This window comes from Lagenorhynchus albirostris, chromosome 7 (genome assembly GCF_949774975.1).
Source record: "Lagenorhynchus albirostris chromosome 7, mLagAlb1.1, whole genome shotgun sequence".
In the NCBI taxonomy this organism is placed as follows: domain Eukaryota; kingdom Metazoa; phylum Chordata; class Mammalia; order Artiodactyla; family Delphinidae; genus Lagenorhynchus; species Lagenorhynchus albirostris.
Window position 1 is genome coordinate 74741949 of NC_083101.1, and position 27069 is coordinate 74769017.

General features: G+C 40.1%; 1 long non-coding RNA gene across 1 annotated transcript in view; it reads right to left on the reverse strand.

Annotated features, from left to right (window-relative positions):
* Positions 1–27069, reverse strand: part of LOC132522944 (uncharacterized) — a 173800-nt gene that overhangs the window by 117718 nt on the left and 29013 nt on the right. The gene's annotated exons all lie outside the window — the stretch shown is intronic.

A 27069-nucleotide genomic window follows, 5' to 3' on the forward strand; every position in this document is an offset into this window, starting at 1 on the left:
CCTGAACTTCTCGATACAAGCAGTGTTCATGGAAATGATTTGATCTAAATCAATTTTGAACACCAGCACTCAAGCACTCCTAGCTGTTACTCCCTCTTACTTCCACTACTGGTGCATATTCTTCCTCTTTTTTAAAAAAAAAAAAAACACCCCTATTCACTTAAAATCAAAACACGCAAAGAAAATTTTTTCCCACCTACAATTTGGTAAAGATTTAAGAAATGGACAAAATCCAGGGTTGATGAGTACACGCTCAGGCACTGTTTTGGGGGTGTACATTAGTACACTTTTTCCAGGAGCTAGTTTGGCCATGTGTATCAAAATGAGAAATGTGAACCCCTTTGACCCAGACAGCTCACACAGAAGTGAAAAGATGTATGCTTAGTGAAAAATGAGATATAACCCGTTCTGTCATTAGTAAAGAATGGAATATTCAGACAATATGACATTAGTTCTGAGATACTTAACAGATTAAGGTATACTATAGTAGATGAAGTAGTGACCCCCCCAAAATTCATGTCTACATGAAACGTCAGAATGTGACCTTATTTGGAGATAGGGTATTTGCAGATGTAATTAAAAGTCTCAAGATGAAATCATCCTGGGTTTAGGATGAGCTGTAAATCCAGTGACTGGTGTCCTTATAGGAAAAGGAGAGGACACTGAAAGACACACAGGTACACACACAAGGAAGATGGCCATGTGGCAACAGAGGCAGAGATTGTAGTGATGTAGCTACAAGCCAAAAAATGCCAAGGATTGCCAGCAATCATGAGAAGCTAGAAGAGAGGCATGGAACAGGTTCTCCCTCAAAGCCTCCAGAAGGAACTAGCCTTGTCATACCTTGATTTCAGACGTCTGGTCTCCTGAATATGAGAAAATACATTTCTGTTATTTTAAGCCGCTCTGTTTGTGGTAATTTGTTATGACAACCCTAGGAAACTAACACAAGTATGATATCTTGGATTGACTTTAAAATGATCCAGTGATGAGAGGGTTAGGGGAGACTCAGAGGGAGGTATAGATAAGACAAAATTAGATAACGGGTACATGGGGGTTATACCATATTCTGCATGCTTTTGTGTATATTTGAAACTTTCCAGAATGAAAATTTAAAAAGAAATACTATGTAGATTTAAATGTATTGACATGGAAAGATATCTGTGAACATATTGTTGGACAGAATAAAATAGGTCACCAAACTTGTTGGTATCTTATGATTTATCCAAAAGATAGATTCCTGGAAGGATGTTCACCAAAATGTTATGCTTAGTCATTTCTAGGTAGTATGACTTGAGTTGATTTCTTCTCCATCTTTTTTGTATTTTTGGAATTTTTTACAGCAAGCATGATTGATTTTTTTTAATTAAGCTATTTTCAACAACAATAGTAATAATAATAATATCCCCCTCAAATTACACCATAACAAAATTTCCTTCTTTACCCTCAATATGCCTGTGACAAGTCTGACACTGCCATTCCCATTTTAAAGAAAATGGAGGATCAGGGAGATAAACTCTAACATCACTAAGGATTTTGGAGCAGAATTTTAAAATTAAGCACAGGGTTTGTCAAACCTGAAGGTGTTGTCATTGTCAGCTGTTGCCTTAGAAATTTCTTTCTCACTACCAGCAAGAGACTTTAAGAAGTTTGATCCTCACTCAGATATCACCAGAGATTGACCCGGGGGGATAGGACAGGAACACCTTGAGACCAAAGTTTTCTCCCCATGTATCAAGAGGGTCATCCTTTACTACAGTGACATTCAAGTTATGCTACAGGAAGGAGTGAGGTTCAGGAGGAGATTCTCATCCTCCTAACCTCTCCCTACTCCAGCCAGCCAAACGTTTGGAGTGCAGGGGAAACATCCAAAGAGGGTTTAAAATCCAACGGGTGAAAGAAATAACTCTAACATAGGGAGCAAATGCATGCCACACTTGTTCCCCACTCCCAGGTCTATGACAGTCATCACTAATCAATGGCATTCTTTCAGACTGGAGATTGGATAACAATCCCCCTACAAAGTTAGTTCACAGGATGAAACTTATTTGCCATCCTAGATCCTATTCTGAAACGAATTGTGACCAAAGACCAAAGGAAGAGTTTGTTGGCAAAATAGCAAAGTAAAAGTGAACAAAATCTTAGAAAAAGAATGATAATAGTTATGCATTTTATTTAGCATCTACTAAGCACCTACTCAATACATGCCAGCTCTGGTGACATAAAGGAAACTAAGACAAGACATTCTCTGTCCTTGAGGATGTTACAGGAAGAGACAGCAAATTGCTGTAGAGATTAGGAAGGTAGACTTTAGAAAGACCAAAAAACAAGATACACAACATTCTGTTGAGGGCTCCTTCTCCTTGACTAGAACTACATTCATCCAAAGGTAGACTTAGAGTTTAGATTTCCCAGAGCTACAACCCAGGGGCTACTCCAGTCAACAAATATGCTTTATTCTTTGCTAAAACCAGAAAACACAAGAAATGCAGGGAATCCTTCATCACAAGAAAAAAATTGTAAGTATGACATGGTGATGGATGTTAACTAGACTAATTGTGTGATCATTTTGCAACATATACAAATATCAAATCATTATTTTATACACCTAAAACTAATATAATGTTATGTATAAATTACATCTAAGTAAAAAAAAAACAAACTTGCCCTTGAAAATAAAAAATTTAAAAAGAAATTCAGGGAATCCAAAGGTGCTGACTCTCTACTGATTATAGAAATACTCAGTACTATCATTTGTTGAGCAAGTGTCAAGCACTCTTTGTTTACAATCTCCACTCCTCACAACAACTTGGCAAGGTAGATATTATTATTCTCATTTTACTGATGAGGAAAATAAAGTTCCGAGAGGTGAAGTACCATGAACAGGAAACAGCCTCTAAGGGTTTGGAAATGAGATTTAAACTTAGGTCTTTCTGAGTCCATTTGCTTAACACCACGCCACACCACATATGAAGAGGGGAAAAGTATGTATGAGCTTATGTGAACAGGTACACTCACATCTATCTATCTATCTATCTATCTATCTATCTGGTATATACACGGTCATATGTATGGGTGTTGCAGAAACCAACACCCATACAGTTGCTAAGGAGAACATCTGCACTTCTATGAATTACCAGAACTAAACAGCAATGGATGCCATTAACACACTGACTGCAGCCGTATAAATTGAAAAAAAGTGGCTTCTGATCATAAGAAATGCCCTCTAAAGCATTTGATTCCATGGACTCAAATCAGGAAATTTCCTACTGTACACCTTCACCAGGGCTTATAGAGCAACCAGGAACCTACTCCTATTATTTGAAGTTGTCAGACCCTACAGAAAGCGAGAAAGCAGTGTATGAAATCACGTCAACAGAACAGCAGCAGGAATATTTCCACCGCCTTGGTCTTGATTTTGCCACTGCTTTCTTCTAAGCTATTGTGGGGCTGAGGGACTGGAAATCAAACCTGGAAAGACAGAAAGGAAACAAAGGGAATGAAACAGTTCTGGCAGACTTTGAAGGATGGTGAGATGAAGGGCAAAAGGCTCATTTCATTAGTCCAGAGGTCTCTTAAAAACAAAACAAAAAAAAACTCAGGAAACTAGACCAGTTTGATTCAAAGGTACTGAAAAATGATAAAAACATTTAAAATCTATTCATCTGTCGATGGGCATTTAGGTTGCTTCCATGACCTGGCTATTGTAAATAGTGCTGCAATGAACATTGGGGTGCATGTGTCTTTCTGAATTATGGTTTTCTGAGGGTATATGCCCAGTAGTGGGATTGCTAGGTCATATGGTAGTTCTATTTTTAGTTTTTTAAGGACACATGTACCCCAATGTTCATTACAGCACTATTTACAATAGCCAGGACATGGAAACAACCTAAATGTCCAACGATACATGAATGGATAAAAAAGATGTGGTACATATATACAATGGAATATCACTCAGCCATAAAAAGGTACGAAATTGAGTTATTTGTAGCGACATGGATGGACCTAGAGACTGTCATACAGAATGAAGTAAGTCAGAAGGAGAAAAACAAATATCGTATATTAACACATACATGTGGAATCTAGAAAAATGGTACAGATGAACCGGTTTGCAAGGCAGAAATAGACACAGGTGTAGAGAACAAACGTATGCACACCAAGCAGGGAAAGTGGGGGGGGGGGATGGTGGTGGTAGGATGAATTGGGAGATTAGGATTGACATATATACAATAATACATATAAAATAGATAACTAATAAGAACGTGCTGTATAAAAAATAAATAATTAAATTTTTAAAAAATTTTAAATATTTGCATCAAATAAGAGCTTTCTTCACATAATAAATGCCTCTGATTAATCACCCAAAATTAAAGCACACAGTTCTTGTATTTAGTTTTTTATATTGCCAACATGTTCCAGTGTTCAAGTCAAAGCCGAAGATTAAACGTCCTTATATTTTTGTTGTGATTTTACTGCCAAATGCAAATATCTAAGTGCAAGTAAGTCATTACTCTCCCGCTGTTGTGGTCTGATTAATTCTCACAATATTAGCCAGCAATTCATTTTATCCCTTGGCGTCACAAGTCCAGTTGAAGGAGATAAGTGGCTGATAAAAGATCTCTGAGAACAGTTATAAATGATTCACTTTAAAAGAATAATAAAGCAGCCACCGGATAAGCACTGCTGAGTAAACCTTACATACATCGCACAAAACTAATTTAGTTTAAAAACTTCAGCAAATTATAGTCAATAATCTTCACTGTCACCCTACTGCTCACAAAACTTTTGAGAAGAAACTTAATGCTGAAATGCAAATATTTAATTAGATTTTAATGGTGAGGTTTATTTTTCCTAAATCTGGTCATCTGTCTCAATTATGTTCTCCATTTTTTACAGTTAACCAGGAACTGTCATCCCCATGGGCTTTGGGGAATGTTTTCTCTTTCCTAATTCCTGTTTAGCACTTGCTTTCTCAAAAGTGTAGTTATTGTGGAAAAGGGTTTGGTTTGTTCTCTTCTCTTTTGGAAAAGAGAAACATTGAGGAAAAAAAAAACCAACACATGTTCTGAGCAATGCTTTTAAAGCTAATTGTCCTTCTGTCCTAATAACAGAGACTCTTCAGTAGCTAAACAATTAATTGTCCTTTCCTACCTCACTGCACAGGGCAATTAACATGCGTTTTTATTTAAGGTCCAATTAAAGCAGCTTTGTGTATACTTGGAAAATTTTAAAGCTATATGTCTTCCAAACGTATTCTGTACTTTAGATTTTACATTAATTTGAAGAAATTAGTGAGATGTGGCTGTTCATGCCCCTTTCAACAAAACCAATATTAAAATCGGCCATAAAACTCTTCGGAACTGTTACAGGGGTGAAATATTGCAACCGCCTTCCTGAATTTCTCTTCTCTGTTCTGATCATCAAGCTATGTACCCTACTTCAGACTTGCCCTTCTACACTGATGCTGAGACTGGAACTCTGAACCACCTTTCTGTCCTTTGCCAGATGCTGTTAGACTTCGCCAACAGGGGGCACTAGGGAGACTGGCAGTCACGAGGGGAAAGAGGGGCCTTGCTCACGGTTTCAACTTCCAGTCCCTCTGAGTGTCATCCCAGTAGCGCTTCTTCACCAGCACCAGCAGTCGACTGCAGTTTTTACAACACTGGCAAAAGGAGCCTCATCTCACACTCTGAGACACCAGCGCCAGCAAACTGTGCACCTCCCCCAAAGGGGAGGGTGGGGGCGGTTCCAGCCCCAGGGTTCGTTCTCCACGTGGCTCGGCTTGGTAACACCACCCTCTTTCCTTGGTTCCCTCAATGGCTGGTCACTGCTTCCTCAGCCACTACCTCTGTGATGCCTTAATGTTCATTTATTGCATTTCCAGTTCTTTAATACCTTTCATACAATTTTTAATAATGAATTCTAAAAATTAGTTGGTGTAGTTCCAGTCTCCTGATTGGACCCTGACTGATACACCTTGTTTACTTTCAAATCAGATAGACCTGGGTTGAAAAATCCCAGCCTTACTACTCACCAGCTGTATGCCCTGGGCAAATTACTTAAAATGTCTGCGTTTTCCTTCCTCCTTTATATAAAATGGGTATAATATCCTAAAGTTGTCAGGATTCATGAGATAATCTATGACAAGTGACATAATATAATAAAGGCTTTAAAAAGTTGATTCCTTTCCCCTTCACCTTCTACAGGTTCAAGTTCTCCCATTTACAACAGATAGGAGTTAATGCTCTTTCCCTACTGAGAATAAATTCATTCTTTATGCTCCCTGACAACTTATATCGTGCCAACTGTACTTCTAAAATCACCCGTTGGGACTTCCCCGGTGGTCCAGTGGCTAAGACTCCACACTTCCAATGCAGCGGGCCCAGGTTCAATCCCTGGTCAGGGAACTAGCTCCCACATGCTGCAACTAAAAAGATCCCACATGCCGCAATGAAGATCCTGTGTGCCACGACTAAGACCCGGCACAGCCAAATAAATAAATAAATATTTAATATAAATAAAATAAAATCACCCCTCGTTAGCTCTTTCATGATGCCTTAATTCCAGGTACCACCATCACAATAATTCTGTCGATCCTGTCAATATCTTTTTATGTTAACCATACTCTTTTCCATTGTTTCCTGGCAGCCCATCTTCTCTTTGACTTATTTTGCTGATGTTCATGACATTTCTCTCTAAGACATTCCTGCATCTCTTATTCTCTCCCCATATGGTTTCTAGAGCGGTCCTTTCCCCCCCCATCTCACCCTCCCATGCAACCTTACCTTCACAACTGACTCCCCACTTCCATTCCCTTGCTTCCTGGAAATTTCACATATTGGTAAAATAATTCCACATTAGGTCACACATGTCTTCTATTAACATGAAATTCCTCTTTGTCCATTCACTTTTCCTTTGTGAAACTTTTAGAGTATGGCTCATAATAGGCCCCTGATAAATATCCACTGAGTGAAAAAATTAATGAAATCTCCATTTATCCCAATCATCAATCGTTCCTGTTCCACCCTTTCCAAAATGCCTTGGCTTCTACCTTTTGAAAGCTATTTCCTCACTCTGAGCAAAAGGAAGAATAAACTTGGATCTTTCTGTTCTACTCTCTCCATTAAGATTATAAGACAAAAACAAAACTTCAAAGACACAAAGGGATGTAAGGTATTCAAAGATCTAAAGCAATGTCCTTATGTCTAATCTGATTTCACTCAAAAAACACTCTACTTTCAATTTTTTTATGTATGATCTATTGTTTGATAAGGCACTTAAGCACAGTCTCTGCATGGACAAGCCGTATTAGGTTATTGGTATCCAATTATAGCTTCTGTAGCTGCGTGCATAATATTTGGTAAGTTGCACTCATTTTAGTAAAACTTATTTATTTATTTATATCTACTTTATTATCAGCAAGGTTGTAAGGCAGGCTGACACTTACAAATGGACCTTCTTTCCATATGAATATTTTTTAATTGGTTTGTGTGACTGATCTCTTTCCCTTTGGTTAGGTCATACTGAACAAAAAGTTTCACAGTTTAATATTTATATACCAATATATTGCTATTAAAATGTTATGACATCTTTGGCTCCTAGAGTTTCACCCTCAGTCCCTCTTCTTAAAATAGAATCCTTATATCATGGGTCTATCATTTGTTTTTTCCACAGAACTCTACTTTTAAACCTCCAGCAAGGAATTCCCAAGACACTGGAATTAGGGGTTGACCTTAATTGTTTCAAGACTTGAGTGAGACAATGGAAGCCATCCGTGTGATGTCCCTCCTTCACCACCATTTTACAGGAGATGGAACCAAGGCCCAAAGAGCAGGTGCAGGTTGGCCAGATTACAAAGAGGGGATGGAAAAACTGGGTGGAAGTTTGGATCCTCTGAATCTCAAACCAATATTCTCTGTCTTCATTCTTATCTTGTTACTTCTATGGAAACCCCTAGACTTTTTTCAAATCTTGACTATCTGGAGGGAACTATTTCATTATTTTTAAATTTTCTTATTTTATTTTTAACATCTTTATTGGAGTATAATTGCTTTACAAGGTTGTGTTAGTTTCTGCTGTAATAAGAAAGTCAGTCAGCTATATGTACACATATACCGCCATATCCCCTCCCTCTTGCATCTCCCTCCCACACTCCCTACCACCGCTCTAGGTGGTCACAAAGCACTGAGCTGATCTCCCTGTGCTATGTGGCTGCTTCCCACTAGCTACCTATTTCACACTTGGTAGTGTATGTCCATACCACTCTCTCATTCCACTTTGATACATAATTTTTCTATTTTTCTTTCTACCTCATAATGTACACATAAAAATTTGAATGTGTCCATGACTCATTTTCGGCACCCCACTGCCCTACCACTGCTACCAGGCACTGCCTTCTTAACTGAGAGGCAACTCAAGGGAAAAGAAGAAAACTAAGATGTTAAAAACATTTGCAAGCCTGGAACTTCCGGTTTCAAGATGGTGGAGAGAATGTATTTCCCTTTACGAACAAAAAGAATAAATGTTCTTAAAATGAACATAGAATGGATGCATATAGGATGCTTGAAAACAAGAGGAGAACTTTCAACAGACCACAAACGGTGTAGGAAATCCCTGAAATATATAAAGCTTCTGGGAAGCTACAAATAAATTCTGAATACCTATTACAATACTCCATTAATTACCTCATGACTAAGCCACAGCACACTCCTTCTTTCTGTTATTTGACTTTTAGCTTGGAGCTGAAAGAGGAAAGGAAACAATATTTATGTATCATTTCATTTCATCCTCAAAATAACTCTATAATTTGGTGTTATTATCCCCACTTTGCAGGTGAGGAAGTTGAGTTCTAGAGAAGAAAAGTAACCACACTAAGGCCTCGTAGCTAATAAGTGATAGAGAAGGAACAGGAACGTGGGTATTTCTGGTTTTAAAGCCTGAGCAATTTCCACTACACCGACATCTCCCCACATGTTGGAAGGACAAGCACTTATTACACACTACCATACGACAGGCATGGAACCAGATGCAAAATTATCACTGACACTGCACTGTGCAGGTAGTTGTGTTTGCTTAAGGATTCTCAAGGGAGAATGTAAGACAAAGGTGGCTAATCTCACTTATATGAAGAAAACCTGAGGAATGCAGATACATCAGTTGCTGAGGGTCCTAGAAGTCACAAATGCCATTCAAGAACGGAAATCATCTCACCAGTTAATGGTCACCACGCAAAGTCTCTCTTTTAGTCCCAGCTTGGACCCAGCGGGCATATTTGTGAGAAGACCAGTCAGACAGTACAATGGCAGGCTATATATGGCTCGAGGACTGAAACAGGATCAAATCTGTGGTCTTGTTCTCATTAGCTCATTGTCGTAACATCCTGGGTGGTCTCAGACATCAGCTACATTTTATTCCCTTGAAAGCTTAAAATCATCACTGAGGTAACTATGGCAAGTCCCCCCGGAAAAGCAAACCAAGAGGTACAAATGCCAGTCACTCTCCCACCCATGGAAATCTTAGCAGCTTCCATAGAGGTTGGCTGTGTGTGCATCATTTGCTTAAGAGTTCAGAGATCTCACAGTTGTGTCTTCAAGAGTTCCTGGTTAATTTCAATCAGCAGTGTTTTTTGTTTTTGTTTTGCGGTACGCAGGCCTCTCACTGCCGTGGCATCTCCCGTTGTGGAGCACAGTCTCCGGACGCGCAGGCCCAGTGGCCATGGCTCACGGGCACAGCCGCTCCGCGGCATGAGGGATCCTCCCGGACCGGGGCACGAACCCATGTCCCCTGCATCGCCAGGCAGACTCCCAACCACTGCACCACCAGGGAAGCCCTTTTTTTTTTTTTTAAATTGATGTATAGTTGATTGAAAATTTTCTGTTAGTTTCAGGCATATAACAGTGATTCAATATTTTTATAGATTATACTCCATTTAGAGTTATTATAAAATATTGGCTATATTTCCAGTGCTGTGCTCACAGATACAAAGAACAACTAGTGGTGACCAGCAGGGAAAGGGGTGGGGGCAGAGACAAGATGGGGAAAGAGGATTAAGAAGTACAAACTACTAGATACAAAATAAATGACATGATCAGCAATTTTTGATCTCTATTGTGATTCATCCCATGAGCTTGACTTTCTACTGGAGCAACAGAATCTTATTTTAAGGTACTCTCCTCAGAGAAAGAGCTCAACAACATGGGAAAAAGAAGGGGGAAATGAACTAATGTTTATTAAGTGTCTACTATGCCCCAGACCTGTGTGGAGTACTTTAACTATGTTATCTCATCTAATCTGCACAAAAACTCTATAAGGTAAGGTGTCTGTTTTGACAGTTGATGAAACTGAAGATTCCACCATCAGTTTCAATGAAGTGTGAGATAAAGAAACCTGCTCAAGGGCTTCCCTGGTGGCGCAGTGGTTGAGAGTCCGCCTGCCGATGCAAAGGACGCGGGTTCGTGCCCCGGTCTGGGAAGATCCCCGGTCCGGGAAGATCCCACATGCCATGAAGCGGCTGGGCCCGTGAGCCATGGCCACTGAGCCTGCGCGTCTGGAGCCTGTGCTCTGCAACAAGAAAGGCCACGACAGTGAGAGGCCCGCGTACCGCAAAAAAAGAAACCTGCTCAAGTTCACAAGGCTAGAAAGATTGTGAACCTAAGCTTCAAACCTGGGTCTACTTGACAACAAAATCCATGTTCTTCTAGTTAAATCACCTTCTATAAAATACAAAAACTGTGAGTTTCCTATACAATAGCCTATCTTATATATCCTTATTCTTTTGCTAACTTCTGCCTAGAAATAATTTGATATAAAGTATCATTTTGCCTTTTTTGGGAACTGCTGTCTAAATATAGAAAATATTGCACCATTACCTAGTAAATTGTTTTTTTACATACCATAGTTTATCATCAGCAGATGCTGTCAGGGCCTGATGTTTGAGTCATTATGCTTATGGGATTTAATTTTTAATGATGCAAAAATTATGCACAATACACCATCATTTCTCTCCCAAACCCAGAATCTGATAGCTAATAATTGCTCCTTACTTAGTGTGCTAACACTCCGTGATATTAATTAGAATGCAGCTGGAATCAGAAAAGTGACTTTCTGAAAATGGCCTTTATGAATTCTGTGCTCATTTTTTTCCAATAACTTCAAGATTAAAGTTGTTGATTACATGCATCAACAATTTTTTCCCTGACAGACTCTTCTACAAACAAAATATAAGGTCTGCAAAAGCTAGCTGATGACCTTTCCACATCACGAAAGTGTAAAGAACTCTGTAGTTGTATTAGTTAGAGTAATACTGGCTAGTTTCATTTTGTAAGAAAACTGTGAACTGAAATGTTTTTAATATTGAAGAATTGGTACAATAAAAATGAATTAAAATGTATTTTAATATTGAAGAATATTTGCCCTGCAGCAAATTGCACTCTCATCTCCCACTTACAGGCTGCCCTTCTCTCCCATGTAACCATGAACAATAGTGACAGTAGTGCCACTCAAACCAGCAAGAGGGGCCTGCCCTGGATCCCAAGCCAAAAGGCCCCTCTCCAGCATCTTCTCCAGCTACAACCCTTCCCATCGGGTGAGAACCCCACATCTACCACTCAGAGTATGGGGAGAGGGCTTGATGAAGCACACAGAAGAGCTCCCCAAAGCTTCTTCTGTAGCTACCTGTTCTATCGTGTTCCGTTCCAGGACCATGGTGCCCTGGTCTTGCCAGAATTGCTTCTGAGAAAAACAGCTATGGTAACCACATTGCCTCTGCGGCACTAAAGTCCAGGCGAACATAGAATTGAAACTACAGCTCTGAAATCATGTTTCCAAGGTTCATTTCCAAGGGTGCCTTTTTGAGTAATTTTAAGAGGCAGCTTGAGGGGGCAAAGGCCATGAATCTTCAAATCAGATTTAGAGTTGAAATTTGGCTTTGAGTCATTAGACCCTTCCACATGTACACCAACCTTTCTGAACCCCAGATTCTTCACCTGTAAAATAACACAACCTGGTTCATCAGGCTATAATACAGGTCAGATGAGAAAATGGGTAACATACGTACTGGAATCTTTGGCACACAGCAAGTACACAATTAATGTTGGTTCTCACTTTTTCCTCTTTTTCTCTTCTGAGGCTGAGTCTTTCACTCTTACTTGGATTCTCTCCCCATCTCTGGCAAACAAATTGACTAATTCTTCAACATGCAACTAATACCTCGTGCCTGAATATTTGTGTCCTTTAACGTCTTTTGGATTTCATCACTTTTTTTCTGACTCCCTCTCTGTGCTCCATATACACCCTCCCACAAAGACTGAGCAAAGCAAGGGAGTAAGAATAAAGAATGGGAAGAAGGGTGTCTCATCCTTTATCACCACCATGCTCAAATTACCATCAAGAGCTCTTGATGACCCTACAGATCAACGCTAGGGTTCTCCATCTCCAAATTTGGTACTTGCTTGCAAATTCGCATATGATAGGAGCTCTATAAAGTTTATTCTTCCTATAACCGAGATAATTTGCATAACAATTACAGCTACCAGGAGACCTTGGACTCTGCAACATGCACCATTTGCAGATCCCTACAATGGAGAATCACTTTTGCAGCTGATGGGAGAAGGTGGGGGAGTTGGTCATTTACCAGAATGATTTTTCATGATAAGCAGCCAGCATCTGTGATTATTTCCAAAGGCAGTGAACAGGTTCAAAGTCTTACATTATTGGACTTTAATTAGGAATCAAGTTTGCATACATTTTAAATGTTAATCAATGTTCAGTGAGCCAGTGAACTCAGATAGGTCACCCACAACCTACTCTCTCCAGAAAGGACATATACTCTTTTCCTTTTTGTTGAGATGTAGAGTACCATGGTGCAAGAGCAAAAGATCCTATTTCTCAAAAGAAAATGGCAAAGGACAGGTAGAGTTCAGGATGATGACTCAGAATCTTGGGATCTGCGAATCTCACTACTCAGCTGAATTCTTAAAACATTCCTCCCTACTCCCATAAATGTGGAACAACATATATTGCCTATAAATTTCACTCATTTTGAAGACTCTTTGGGAAGCTCCAAACATAACCTGAGGCACAGAGGTAAATGCAGAAGCAGAGTTTAATATTTCTGGCCTAAAATTAGTCTGAACTGGATTTGAGCAGGTCCTCTGAATACGGAACTCTAAACCTACTTCCTGGCAAAATGAGAAAACAGAAGACTAATACAACAATTATATTTCCTTGGATAAAATTGCTCATTATTATACAATTATGTTTGTCTTATTTTTCTGGTATTAAAATGTCCTTTCTTTTATAAAATTAGTTCTTAGATAGTCATGTGTGTTTGTTTTATTTATTTATTTATTTTTTGCGGTACGCGGGCCTCTCACTGTTGTGGCCTCTCCCGTTGCGGAGCACAGGCTCTGGACACGCAGGCTCAGCGGCCATGGCTCACGGGCCCAGCCACTCCGCGGCATGTGGGATCTTCCCGGACCGGGGCATGAACCCGTGTCCCCTGCATTGGCAAGCGGACTCCCAACCAGTGCGCCACCAGGGAAGCCCTGTTTGTTTTTAAATAAGTCCTTGCTTGGTAACATTTAAAAGTTGATGGGTCTCCTAAGTTTAGGAAAAACACAAATCCCTGGCAGATGGATGAAATTCACAAATCTGGGGAATGCTGAGGCAAGAAACCATACTGTACAGGTCTGCAAAAGACCAACACCCTGGCTTTGACTCTGTTGTTTTGTCATCTCTCTTTTCTGTCCAAGACAATGTTTAAAAGTCAATATTTCTCCACTTCCTGTCTCTCCTTTTAATGAGAAAGGACAAACACTTGAAAACAAAAATGTACGCAAGGTGCTTGAGACAGAAATTATTTCCTCAAAGTGCTTTAATCATGCTGTTGAAAACCACATCCTCCCATAGCCTAATCACATAAATCACAGTAAAAGGTTAAAGATGAAGTTCAGCTGTGCCAAATTGCCTGCAATGGTTTCTCAGAAATGGATTACTTTCTGAGTAAGATGAAGTCATTCTGCTACCCACTGGTATGCTTAGGTGGTCTCTGGCTTGTAACTTCACATCCAGATCATGAGCACGGATGTCTGGTTTGAAGGACTGCTTGTTTAATTTCTTATCAACATTTGACTCAAACCTAGACATTGGGCAGAACTTCCATGAAGTTCAGGACTTCCATACCGCCAGCACCAGGGGGCAGCAGCCAGGCTTCATAAGAGGATAATGATAGTAACACAATCTAAATGCATTACCTGTACCTTGATAAACTCTTAAATACCATCTAAAGCATTTATTCCATTATTATTCAGGGTTCCCAGACACTAAGCATTGTGAACAGAATAATTCCTCAGAAATGTGATTTAGTTATTGAATAAATGTAGGAAGTTATGGAGTATATTGCAATGATTCTTAAATAACTTCAGGATGGTAAAATAGAAAGGGTCCTGGACTTGGGAATCAGGTGACCAAGGGCCTATTTTTCCTTTGGTGTAAGCTTAGAGTTACCTAATTCTCCTGAGCCTCACTTTCTTCATCAATGAAATATGTGTTTGGTCTGAAAAGACCCTTTTATTTCTGTTCATTAAGCATTTATTTTGTTCTAAGTACTATGCATGGTGCATCACAAATAGTATCTCATTTAATCCCCTATAATAACTCTATGAGATGAGTACTGTTATTAGCCCCACTCTTGTCCAAGGTCCCTTACGTGATCTCACTCCATTCTTCCCCAAACAAAATACACTGAAGCTGCTTTGGGTAAACACAACTGCTATTTCCCCAAAGCTCATCTACAGCTTCTGTGTGTTAAACAGCTTTGTTTTTCTGGTTTTACTTCCATTTTTGTGCTCCTCTTTGGTTAATTGATTGGTTTCCCTTTCAGTGGCATTGCAATTTGCATCTCAGCTCCTTACAATCATAAGAGTAAATTAGCTAGCACTTATTAAGCACCAATCAAATGGCATATGCTTTCCAAGTATTTTCTCTTATCTTAACAACGACCCATTGCCCCATTTTACAAGTCAAGATATAGTCTCAGAGATGTTTAATAGGCTGCCCAAGACCACACAGCAAGGCGTTCTCTCTCTCTTTTTTTTTTTGAAGTATACTTGACTTAAAATGATTCAAGTGTACAGCAAAGTGATTCACTTATATATAGTTTTTCAGATTCTTTTCTATTATAGGTTATTACAAGATATTAAATATAGTTCCCTGTGCTATACAGTAGGTCCTTGTTGTTTATTTATTTTATACATAGTAGTGTGTATCTGTTAATCACAAATTCCTAATTTATCCCTCCCCTTCTCTGTCTCCTTTGCTAACCATAAGTTTGTATTCTATGTCTGTGTAACTCTCTCTCTCGAATAGTCTATCTTTTAATCCCCACTAAGCCCTATAACCTATGACGCAGCTCTTTGAGAAAGCATGTTGACGTCTACATACTTTCCTTCTATACAAGGATCACTCATTTCAGGGAAGGAAACTGTAAATTAGTTTGCACAAATATTCAAATCAAAGCTGTTTGGATTTGATAAGAAAGCTCATGTTTAGAAAAGAAAGAAGGCTAGTGTTTTCACACTCTGTTCCTTAGATTGTATATGACCAATGATCTGCTGTTTAGCAAAAGGAAGACAACAGAGCAGTTGCTACTCTGTGAAGAGCAAAACTAAGTTATCAAAATTTGTTTTTAAAATCTTCCCATTTAATATGAATTGAAAAATGAGAATTATGTTGACAAAAACTTTCAGTTAATGACTGATGCATCATACTCCTGTGATTTTAAACAATGATTTCTTTGTGGCTTTGAGCAAAGAGCTTCTTCATCTATGCTACACTTCAAATGGTACCCCAAATTCCAGCTAATTTATTACATTTTTATTACAAATCAGGACATGGAGTGAAAACTATATAAATCAATCCGACTATTTGTCTAAGATTAGTTGTAGAAATTCAAATCTGAATATGTTTCACATAGCTTAGATTTCACGCCTATACCTGACCCTACTACCAGAGTTTCCTTATTTATTTTGCATCATTATTCCTTATATATCCCACAGTCTCCTCTGTGACCAAGTATCCACCAATTCTTCAGGCTCTGGGTAACCTTTCCACATCAGAATCTTGTTTTCCTAAGGCATGTTTCATCGTCTCCAATTTGGAGAGAAAGCACAAAAAGCAGAGTTTCTTTAATTTCCTCCAAACTCTCTCACTCAACAGGCAATGAAGATTCAAACCGTAGGATTCAGCAATCCTACTACTGGGTATATATCCAAAGGAAATGAAAGAGATATCTGCACTCCCACATTCATTGCAGTATTATTCACAACAGCCAAGTTACAGAAACAACCTAAGTATCCACCAGTCGATGAAAGGATAAAAAAGATGTGGTATATGTATGCAATGGAGTATTATTCAGCCATGAGAAAGAAGGAAATCCTGTTGTTTGAGACAACATGGATGGAAATTGAGGACATTATGCTAAGTGAAATAAGCCAGACAAAGAAGGACAAATACTGCATGGTATCACTTATATGTGGAATCTAAATAAAAAGTCAAACGCATGGGAAACACAGTAGAAAAGTGGTTGCTGGGGGCTGGGGAGTGGGGGAAATAGGGAGAGGATGGTAAAAGTGTACAGACTTTCAGCTATAAGATGAATAAGCTCTGAGGAGCTAATGTATAACATGGTGACTCTAGTTAATAACACTGTATTGTATAATTGAAATTTGCTGAAAGTAAAACTTAAGTGTTCTCACATACACACAATAAAAGATAAGTATATGAGGTGATGGATGTGTTAATTAACTAGATGGGAAGAAATCTTTCACGATGTATATGTATATCATATCACATGATGTACACTCTAAATATCTTAAAATTTTATTTGTTAATTATACCCCAAGAAAGCTGAACAAACACCTGCTATATGTGAACTACCACATGAGGAATTATAAATGATGTTAAGATTTTAAAAAGATAGAATGTTGTACTCAAGGGGCTTAGAATCTACCAGCCAATCTGACTAGATGATCTAGTTTCTAACTGACCTACAGTTCTCCTACAGAGAGGAAATTAATCACATTATTCTAAAAAGGGATCCTTCATTTTACAAAAAGATTCACTGCACATTTCCTAATGTACAGTAGGACATTTAAAATATGAGTAGATGGGACTTCCATGGTGGTCCACCGGTTAAGAATCCACCTTCCAATACAGGAGATGCGAGTTCAATCCCTCGTCGGGGAACTAAGATTCCACATGCCACAGGGCAACTAAGCCCATGCGCCACAACTACTGGGTCTGCGTGCCATAACTAGAGAGCCCACTTGCCGCAACTACAGAGCCCACATGCTCTGCAACCCGTGTGCCACAACTACAGAGCCCATGCACTCTGGAGCCCATGTGCCACAACGAGAGACACTGCAACTACTGAGCCCACGTGCTCTGAGCCCATGTGTGCACCACAGCTACAGAGAAGCCCACACGCCACAACTAAGACCCAACACAGCCAAAAAATAAATAAATATTTTTTAAAAATAAAATAAAATATGACTAGATGTCCATACAGCTTTTGGGAGAACATATTTGTGACTTTCACAACACTGGAAACAGATGAGTAGTGTTTTTCTGTTTTCCAACAGTAGGAGTTAATTTTTTATGGCATAAATTCTTAAATGTTATTGGTTTTTAGGCAAAAAGTGACCCTGAAAACAGGCAATTTATTTATTGTGAACTTTTGCCAAATAGTATCAAGAATGATAGCTACTTTTCCTTTTCCCAAAGTCTCTCTCTTTGTAATATGCTTCTTCAATATGTGTTAAAATGTGCATTTGTTTTATAGACTATCAATTTAATGTGACCATAACCATATAAGCTGTAAAAACTACAAAACTGTTATCATAATCAATATGATATCAAGAAACAAAAATGAGATCTAATTATACTTTACTGTAGTCATATATCCCCTTAATAACATTCATAGGAGGAGCTTCAAGGTAGCGGAAGAAAAAGACGCAGAGATCACCTTCCTTCCCACAAATACATCAGAAATACATATATATGTGGAACAACTCCTACAGAACACCTACGGAACGCTGGCAGAAGACCTCAGACCTCCCAAAAGGCAAGAAACTCCCCACGTACCTGGGTAGGGCAAAAGAAAAAAGAAAAAACAGAGACAAAAGAATAGGGACAGGACCTGCACCAGTGGGAGGGAGCTGTGAAGGAGGAAACGTTTCCACACACTAGAGGCCCCTTCGCGGGCGCATACTGCGGGTGGCGGAGTCGGGGAGCTTCGGAGCCACGAGGAGAAGCTTCGCAGCCACGGAGGAGAGCACAGCAACAGGGTTGCGAAGGGCAAAGCGGAGAGATTCCCACACAGAGGATCGGTGCCGACCAGCACTCACCAGACCGAGGCTTGACTGCTCACCTGCCGGGGCGGACGGGGCTGGGAGCTGAGGCTCGGCTTTGGTCGGACCGCAGGGAGAGGACTGGGGGTGGCGGCGCGAACACAGCCTGAAGGGGGTTACTGCGCCACGGCTAGCCGGGAGGGAGTCCGGGGAAAAGTCTGGACCTGCCGAAGAGGCAAGAGGCTTTTTCTTACCTCTTTGTTTCCTGGTGCGCGAGGAGAGGGGATTAAGAGCGCTGCTTAAAGGAGCTCCAGAGACGGGCATGAGACGCTAAGGCTGCTGCTGCCGCCACCAAGAAGCCTGCGTGCGAGCACAGGTCACTCTCCACACCCCCCTTCCGGGGAGCCTGTGCAGCCCGCCACTGCCAGGGTCCCGGGATCCAGGGACAACCGCCCCGGGAGACCGCACGGCGTGCCTCAGGCTGGTGCAACGTTATGCCGGCCTCTGCCGCCGCAGGTTCAACCCGCACTCCGTGCCCCGCCCCGCCCTGGCCTGAGTGAGCCAGAGTCACCGAAGCAGCTGCTCCTTTAACCCCGTCCTGTCTGAGCGAAGAACAGATGCCCTCCGGCGACCTACACGCAGAGGCGGGGCCAAGTCCAAAGCTGAGCTCCTGGGAGCTGTGAGAACAAAGAAGAGAAAGGGAAATCTTTCCCAGCAGCCTCAGAAGCAGCGGATTAAAGCTCCATAATCAATTTGATGTACCCTGCATCTGTGGAATACATGAATAGACAACGAATCATTCCAAATTAAGGAAGTGGATTTTGAGAGCAAGATTTATGATTTTTTCCCCATTTCCTCTTTTTGTGAGTGTGTATGTGTATGCTTCTATGTGAGATTTTGTCTGTATACCTTTGCTTCCACCATTTGTCCTAGGGTTCTGTCTGTCCATTTTTTTTTTTTAAGTATAGTTTTTAGCGCTTATCATTGGTGGATTTGTTTTTTGGTTTGGTTGCTCTCTTCTTTATTTTGTTCTTTCTTTTTTTATTACGTTTTAAATTTTTTAAATTTTAAATAATTACTTTTTATTTCAATAATTTTATTTAATTTATTTTTTCTTTCTTTTTTTTCCCCTTTTCTTCTGAGCCATGTGGCTGACAGAATCTTGGTGCTCCAGTGAGGTATCAGGCCTGTACCTCTGAGGTGGGAGAGCCGAGTTCAGGACATTGGTCCACCAGAGACCTCCCAGCTCCATGTAATATCAAACAGTGAAAATCTCCCAGAGATCTCCATATCAGTGCCAAGACCCAGCTTCACTCAATGACCAGCAAGCTACAGCGCTGGACACCCTATACCAAACAACTAGCAAGACAGGAACACAACCCCACCCATTAGCAGAGAGGCTGCCCAAAATCATAATAAGGTCACAGACATCCCAAAACACACCACTGGACATGGTCCTGCCCACCAGAAAGACAAGATCCAGCCCCACCCACCAGAACACAGGCATCAGTCCCCTCCACCAGGAAGCCTACACAACCCACTGAACCAACATTAGCCACTGGGGACAGACACCAAAAACAACGGGAACTACGAACCTGCAGTCTGTGAAAAGGAGACCCCAAACACAGTAAGTTAAGCAAAATGAGAAGAAAAACACAGAAAACAGAAAAACACACAGCAGATGAAGGAGCAAGGTAAAAACCCACCAGACCTAACAAATGAAGAGGAAATAGGCAGTCTACCTGAAAAAGAATTCAGAATAATGATAGTAAAGATGATCCAAAATCTTGGAAATAGAATAGAGAAAATACAAGAAATGTTTAAAAATGACCTAGAAGAACTAAAGGGCAAACAAACAATAATGAACAACACAATAAATGAAATCGGAATCAATAGAATAACTGAGGCAGAAGAACAGATAAGTGACCTGGAAGATAAAATAGTGGGAAAAACTCCTGCAGAGCAGAATAAAGAAAAAAGAATGAAAAGAATTGAGGACAGTCTCAGAGACCTCTGGGACAACATTAAATACACCAACATTCAAATCATACGGGTCCCAGAAGAAGAAGAGAAAAAGAAAAGGACTGAGAAAATATTTGAAGAGATTATAGTTGAAAATTTCCCTAATATGGGAAAGGAAATACTTACTCAAGTCCAGGAAGCACAGAGAGTCCCATACAGGATAAATCCAAGGAGAAACACACCAAGACACATATTAATCAAACTGTCAAAAATTAAATACAAACTAAAAATACTGACAGCAGCAAGGGAAAAACAACAAATAACATACAAGAGAATCCCCATAAGGTTAACAGCTGATCTTTCACGGAAACTCTGGAAGCCAGAAGGGAGTGGCAGGACATATTTAAAGTGATGAAAGGGAAAAACGTACAACCAAGATTACTCTACCCAGCAAGGATCTCATTCAGATTTGATGGAGAAATTAAAACCTTTACAGACAAACAAAAGCTAAGAGAATTCAGCACCATCAAACCAGCTGTACAACAAATGCTAAAGGAACTTCTCTAGGCAGGAAACACAAGAGAAGGAACGGACCTACAATAACAAACCCCAAACAATTAAGAAAATGGAAATAGGAACATACATATCAATAATTACCTTAAATGTAAATGGATTAAGTGCTCCAAACAAAAGACATAGACTGGCTGAATGGATACAAAAACAAGACCTGTATACATGTTGTCTACAAGAGACCCACTTCAGACCTAGGGACACATACAGACTGAAAGTGAGGGGATGGAAAAAGATATTCCATGCAAATGGAAATCAAAAGAAAGCTGGAGTACCAATACTCATATTGGACAAAACAGACTTTAAAACAAAGACTATTACAAGAGACAAAGAAGGACACTACAGAACGATCAAGGGATCAATCCAAGAAGAAGATATCACAATTGGAAATATTTATACACCCAACATAGGAGCATCTCAGTACATAAGGCAAATGCTAACAGCCATAAAAGGGGAAGTCAACAGTAACACAATCATAGTAGGGGTCTTTAACACCCCACTTTCACCAAAGGACAGATCATCCAAAATGAAAATACATAAATAAACACAAGCTTTAAATGATACATTAAACAAGATGGACTTAATTGATATTTATAGGACCTTCCCTCCAAAAACAACGAGATACGCTTTCTTCACAAGTGCTCATGGAATATTCTCCAGGATACACAGTGAAGTAAGTCAGAAAGAGGAAAACAAATACTGTATGCTAACACATATATACGGAATCTAAAAAAAAAAAAAAAATGGTCATGAAGAACCTAGGGGCAGGATGGGAATAAAGACACAGACCTACTAGAGAATGGACTTGAGGATACGGGGAGGGGGAAGGGTAAGCTGGGCCAAAGTGAGAGAGTGCGTGTACATATATACACTACCAAATATAAAACCAATAGCTAGTGGGAAGCAGCTGCATAGCACAGAGAGATCAGCTCGGTGCTTTGTGACCACCTAGATGGGTGGGATAGTGAGAGTGGGAGGGAGGGAGATGCAAGAGGGAAGAGATATGGGGATATATGTATATGTATAGCTGATTCACTTTGTTATAAAGCAGAAACTAACACACCATTGTAAAGCAATTATACTCCAATAAAGGTGTTAGAAAAAAAGAATTAATTAGTAAAAATTCCATGGGGATTTTATATTTAAAGAGAGTGTATTTAGCAATACTAAACTGAAAATACAATCAAATAAGAAATAATAAAAAATTCAATTTGTAACTAAAAGAAAATAATAACATTCATAAGTTACCAGTTACATAATTAAATGCCAGAGGTGTTATCAAAGATACATTTTAAGGTCTAATTAACTGATAATAAGTATGGTTCTATGCTAAGTCTACATGATAATTAGTGAGACATTAGAAGAGAAAGTCTGCTAATCTGAAAATTATGAAGCTATTTCTTACCTGTTGCAGCATGGTTGGAATTCTGCCTGCAAAGAAATGGCCTCAGGTTCTCAGGTTGGACTCAGAAAGAAAAGATGTGGTTTTACATGCTGCTGGAATAAAATATTATTCATTGCTCCTGTGCTCTTTTCTTTTTTAAATTTTTTAATTTTTAATTGTAGTAAAATACATATAACAAAATTTACAATCTTTATTTTATTTATTTATTTATTTTTTGCGGTACGCGGACCTCTCACTGTTGTGGCCTCTCCTGTTGCGGAGCACAAGCTCCGGACGCGCAGGCTCAGCGTCCATGGCTCATGGGCCCAGCCGCTCCGCGGCATGTGGGATCTTCCCGGACCGGGGCACGCACCCATGTCCCCTGCATCGGCAGGCGGACTCTCAACCACTGCGCCACCAGGGAAGCCCACCATCTTTATTTTTAAATGTATAGTTCAGTAGTGTTAAAAATATATTCATACTGTTGTGCAACCAATCTCCAGAAGTTCTTCACCTTGCAAAACTGAAACTATACTCATTAAACAACTCTGCATTCCCCCCCGCCCCCCACGCCCCAGCCTCTGGCAAACCATTGTACTTTCTATCTCTATGAGTTTGACTACTCTAGGTAGTCTATAAATTCCTCATTTAAGTGAGATCATACAGTATTTGACTTTTGTGACTAGCTTATTTCACTTGGCATAATGTCCTCAAGGTTCATCCATGTTATAATCTGTGTCAGAATTTTCTTCATTTTTAAGGATGAATAATGTTCTATTGTATGTATATACCATATTTTGTTTATCCATTCATCTGTGGATAGACATTTGTGTTGCTTCCACCTTTGGCTATTGTGAATAATGCTGCTGTGAACATGGGTGTACAACTGGACTCTTCTTTTGATTTGATATAAACAGACACATTTTTCTGGTCCAAAAATTTGACCCTAACTTCAACCTCCAGTTGCCCCAGTTGCAGTGGCAATGCATCCCCCCTGCGACGGGTGAACCAGCCTTTTCCTTAAGATTGGTATGCTTTTTCCTAGGAGGGAATGGAAAAGATCTAATTTTATTATGCCCAGTATGTGTCAGTCTCTGTGAATGGTGCTTTTATCTTCTATTCCTAATAAACCTTTGAAGTAGATATTAATCTCTTTATTTTACAAATGAGGATCCTCAGGCTAAGAGTTTAACAATTTTCCCAAGATGTCAAAGTAGTGTCAGAAAGAAAATATTTTCCACTATCCTCTTAGGTGATTGTACGGAGGGCTGCAAATTAAACTAACAAAAGCTTGATTAACAGAAGACACACAATTTTTATTAATGTTTACATGCACAGAAGTTCACAGAAAAGAAGTGAAACTCAAAGAAGAGGTTAGTCTCTGGGGTTTGTATAATATTTTAACAAAGGAAAGGCAGTATATTTCTTAGCAACTAGGAGATATATGGGGGAACTAATGGAAAATAAGGGTTATTTTAGTAAAGTCTGTTTATGCACACTTGTCTCAGTGTTGACTCTCCATCTCTGGTAATAAGAGAGTCCTTCTCTTCCTGGTAGAGGAGGACACTTTCACAAAGGGACATTTATGACCTGCCTTTTAGGCAGTTAACAAGAGGGCAGAGACTCTTCCTGCATCTGTTGATCCTCCATTGCCTTCAACTCAAAATAATGCTATGCCAAAGTGGTATATTTGGGGGTGGCATATCCTGATCCCCTTCAGTAGTAAAAAGTGAAATGAAATGAAATTCCAAGTCTTTTGGGCTCTATAACCCATGTACTTTCCCCACTACATTGATAATTAATAGGAACAACTCTTCCCACTTACATTCACAGAAATAAATCATACCATTTCGGGGGGGGGTCATTTCACTTGTCAAATGTTTCTTCATTTCATCTGCACTGTCACTCCTATCCCCTCAGTCACCCGCTGTTATGTGTCTAGCCCTATCCTAGGCACAATGGGATACTGAGGGATAAGATGAGGTTATACTTATAAGAAACTCACAGCCTAGCTGGGAGAAAGCATGAAAGACTTTCAAGGGAGTGAGTCTCTACAGACACATTAGGGTGTCAATCAGGGCAGATGAATTCTGATCCAGTGCCGTCCACCGTGCATCCTCTGCAGGACAATTCACCTCTCAGTCTTAATATGAATCTGGAATATGAGGGTATTGGATTGAAATTCCTTTAGACCCTAAATTTCTGATATGTCATTGCATATATACAAACAGGTGTATATTACACGTAGCTGGAGGCAACTTGCTTAAGCCCTCAATGTCTTTGTGTCCTTATTTGTAAAATGGAAGGTTGGATACGTGCCTTGCAAGATCTGGAGGAAATTAAAAGCAATACTTCCAAAAGACAGTCAGGAATACTCTTTGGTACAATAAATGGTAGCTAGAATTACTATAGATCTTCAGGTAGATTTATCAAATCAACAACTTTGCAGGATAAAGACAGTGATATAGCAATGGGCTTCAGGTGACGTATGGGAACTTTTGTTTCCCCTGGAAGCAAAATAACCCTATTAAATATAACTTGGTTTACCATTCTTTCTCTTTTTGTGAGAATTAGTGAGCACTCTTCAAATTCTATTTTCCACCTGAGAGGAAAACATCCAAAGATTTCATAGAAGCCCCATGGGTAGGAGCGGTGACAGAGTTTTATCCAATCACAGAGTGGAAAGAAACCTTGAAATCATAGAATTCCATGATTCCTCAACCCTAGCTGGTCATCAAATCATCCAGAGTACTTATTAAAAATATGGATTCGTAGCCCAGCACCCAGAAGGATTCTGATTCAGTAGGTATAGCTGTGGTGGGTAGCTCTCCAACTACACCGGGACTCTGATCCCTCCACCTATGACCCATTTTACATCTGGCTTCAACCTCATGCCAGGCTACTAAAGAGTAGTTTTCTAAGCAATTCCACTTCTAGGTATATACCCCAAAAGAAATGAAACCAGTCACTTGAACAGGTATTTATGCCTCCAGATTCACAGCAGCATTATTCACAATAGCCAAAAAGGGGAAGCAACGCAAGTGTCTATCGACAGAGGAGTGAATAAACAAAATGTGGTAAATACATACAATGGGGTATTATTCAGCCTTAAAAAGGAAAGACATTCTGACACGTTATAACATGGATGAACCTTGAGGACATTATGCAAAGTGAAATAAGCCAGTGACAAAAGGACAAATATTGTCAGTTACACTTAGACGAGGTATCTAGAGAAGTCAGACTCACAGGAACAGAAGGTAGAATGGTGATGGTAGCTGCCAGAGGCTGGGAGGAGCGGGATGGAGTTTCAGGTGGGGAAGGTGAAAACGTTCTGGAGATAGATGGTGGTGACGGCTGCATAACAACGTGAATGTACTTAATGCCAATAAACTGTACACCTGAAAAATGGTTAAGGTGGTAAATTTTATGTTCTATCTATTTTACCACAAAAAATAAAAATAAACTAGAGTGGTAAAAAAAAAAAGTTTTCTGGCTGGGGGAAGGGAGAGATTTATTTTGAGCCTCTGCCATAAATCAGGTTCCCTTGTTAGCACTGGGGAGATGGTTCCGTTTCTCAAAGAACCCATGTACCTCTAGAGAGAGGAACTGGATTGTTTCAATGAATTGGACCTACAGTGGAAAACTTCTCTGATAGCAGCCTGTGGAGTCAGAAAAGGGAGCCATCAACTCGTCCAGGGAAGGATGGGGTGGTGAGGGACAGTTGAAGGCTTCTCAAGAAAATAACACAGATGCTGAGTCTCCTCCGTAGCTCCAGCTCTGCTCTTACTCGCCTCCCCAGCACTTTCAGAACCAGCAGTTGCATCCTCCTCTACTCCAGCCACTGCCCCATCTCCTCTGTTTCCAGGTCCTTTGTCTCATGTCCTGAAGTCCCAGCTTGAACTTCACGAGCACCCGTTGATTAACATTTTACAGAGGGCTGAGAAATTCTTCCTCAGTCAGAGGTTAGGTCCTTTAGGAAAGTCTCTTATACCTACTATTCTGCAGCTGTTTTTGTTCTGCTTTGCTTTCTTATTATTACCATCCACATATCTATTGTAGGAATTTGTAAAAGCGGATAATAAAAAATAAATGAAAAATAAAAGTCACCAATAATCCCGCCACCTACCTACCTCCGAAAATACTAACGTGCACACACACCCCACACATTTTACATGAATGGGGTAACACTATACGTTATCATTTTTAACCTGCTTTACCCACTTCACTCTGTCTTATCTCAGGTGACAACCCCTCTAGATTTGTGGATGGGGAGAGCACTGAAACAAGATTCCAACATTCACCATCCCCCATGCAGACATGCAGTTCTCATACCCAGGTTTTCTAAATGGCAGGATCCCTAGAGGGGTAAAGCAAGGTCTGCTGCTACATGGGGCCAGGAGCCTGAGGTTGAGGACAATGCAAGAAAAAGGAGTTTCCTGCACCTCCTGTCCTTCCAAAGCCCACTGCTCTCCCCAACTCTCCCAGCCATCCCTCCAAATACCACTCACTGAAACTTCAGCCCTTTGGACTACACCCGCCCTGCCAGGAACCAGGCAGCGTGCCACCCCAGCAGATGGGCCAGAGAATAGGTAGTCAATGTTGATTTCCTGGGACAGATAGGAGTATCAAGTGTAGATGCTGAAAACAGGACTCCTAGGTAAGAATTTATCCTTCAGCACTCAAATCATGACAGACAGAGTCAGAATTCTAGCCGAGGGAAAAATTCACTCCGACCCAAGAGGAACAGCTGTCAAGTCTTGGGGAAAAAATGCTTCCGTGGAGAGGGGAGGGCGGCAGTGGGGCCAA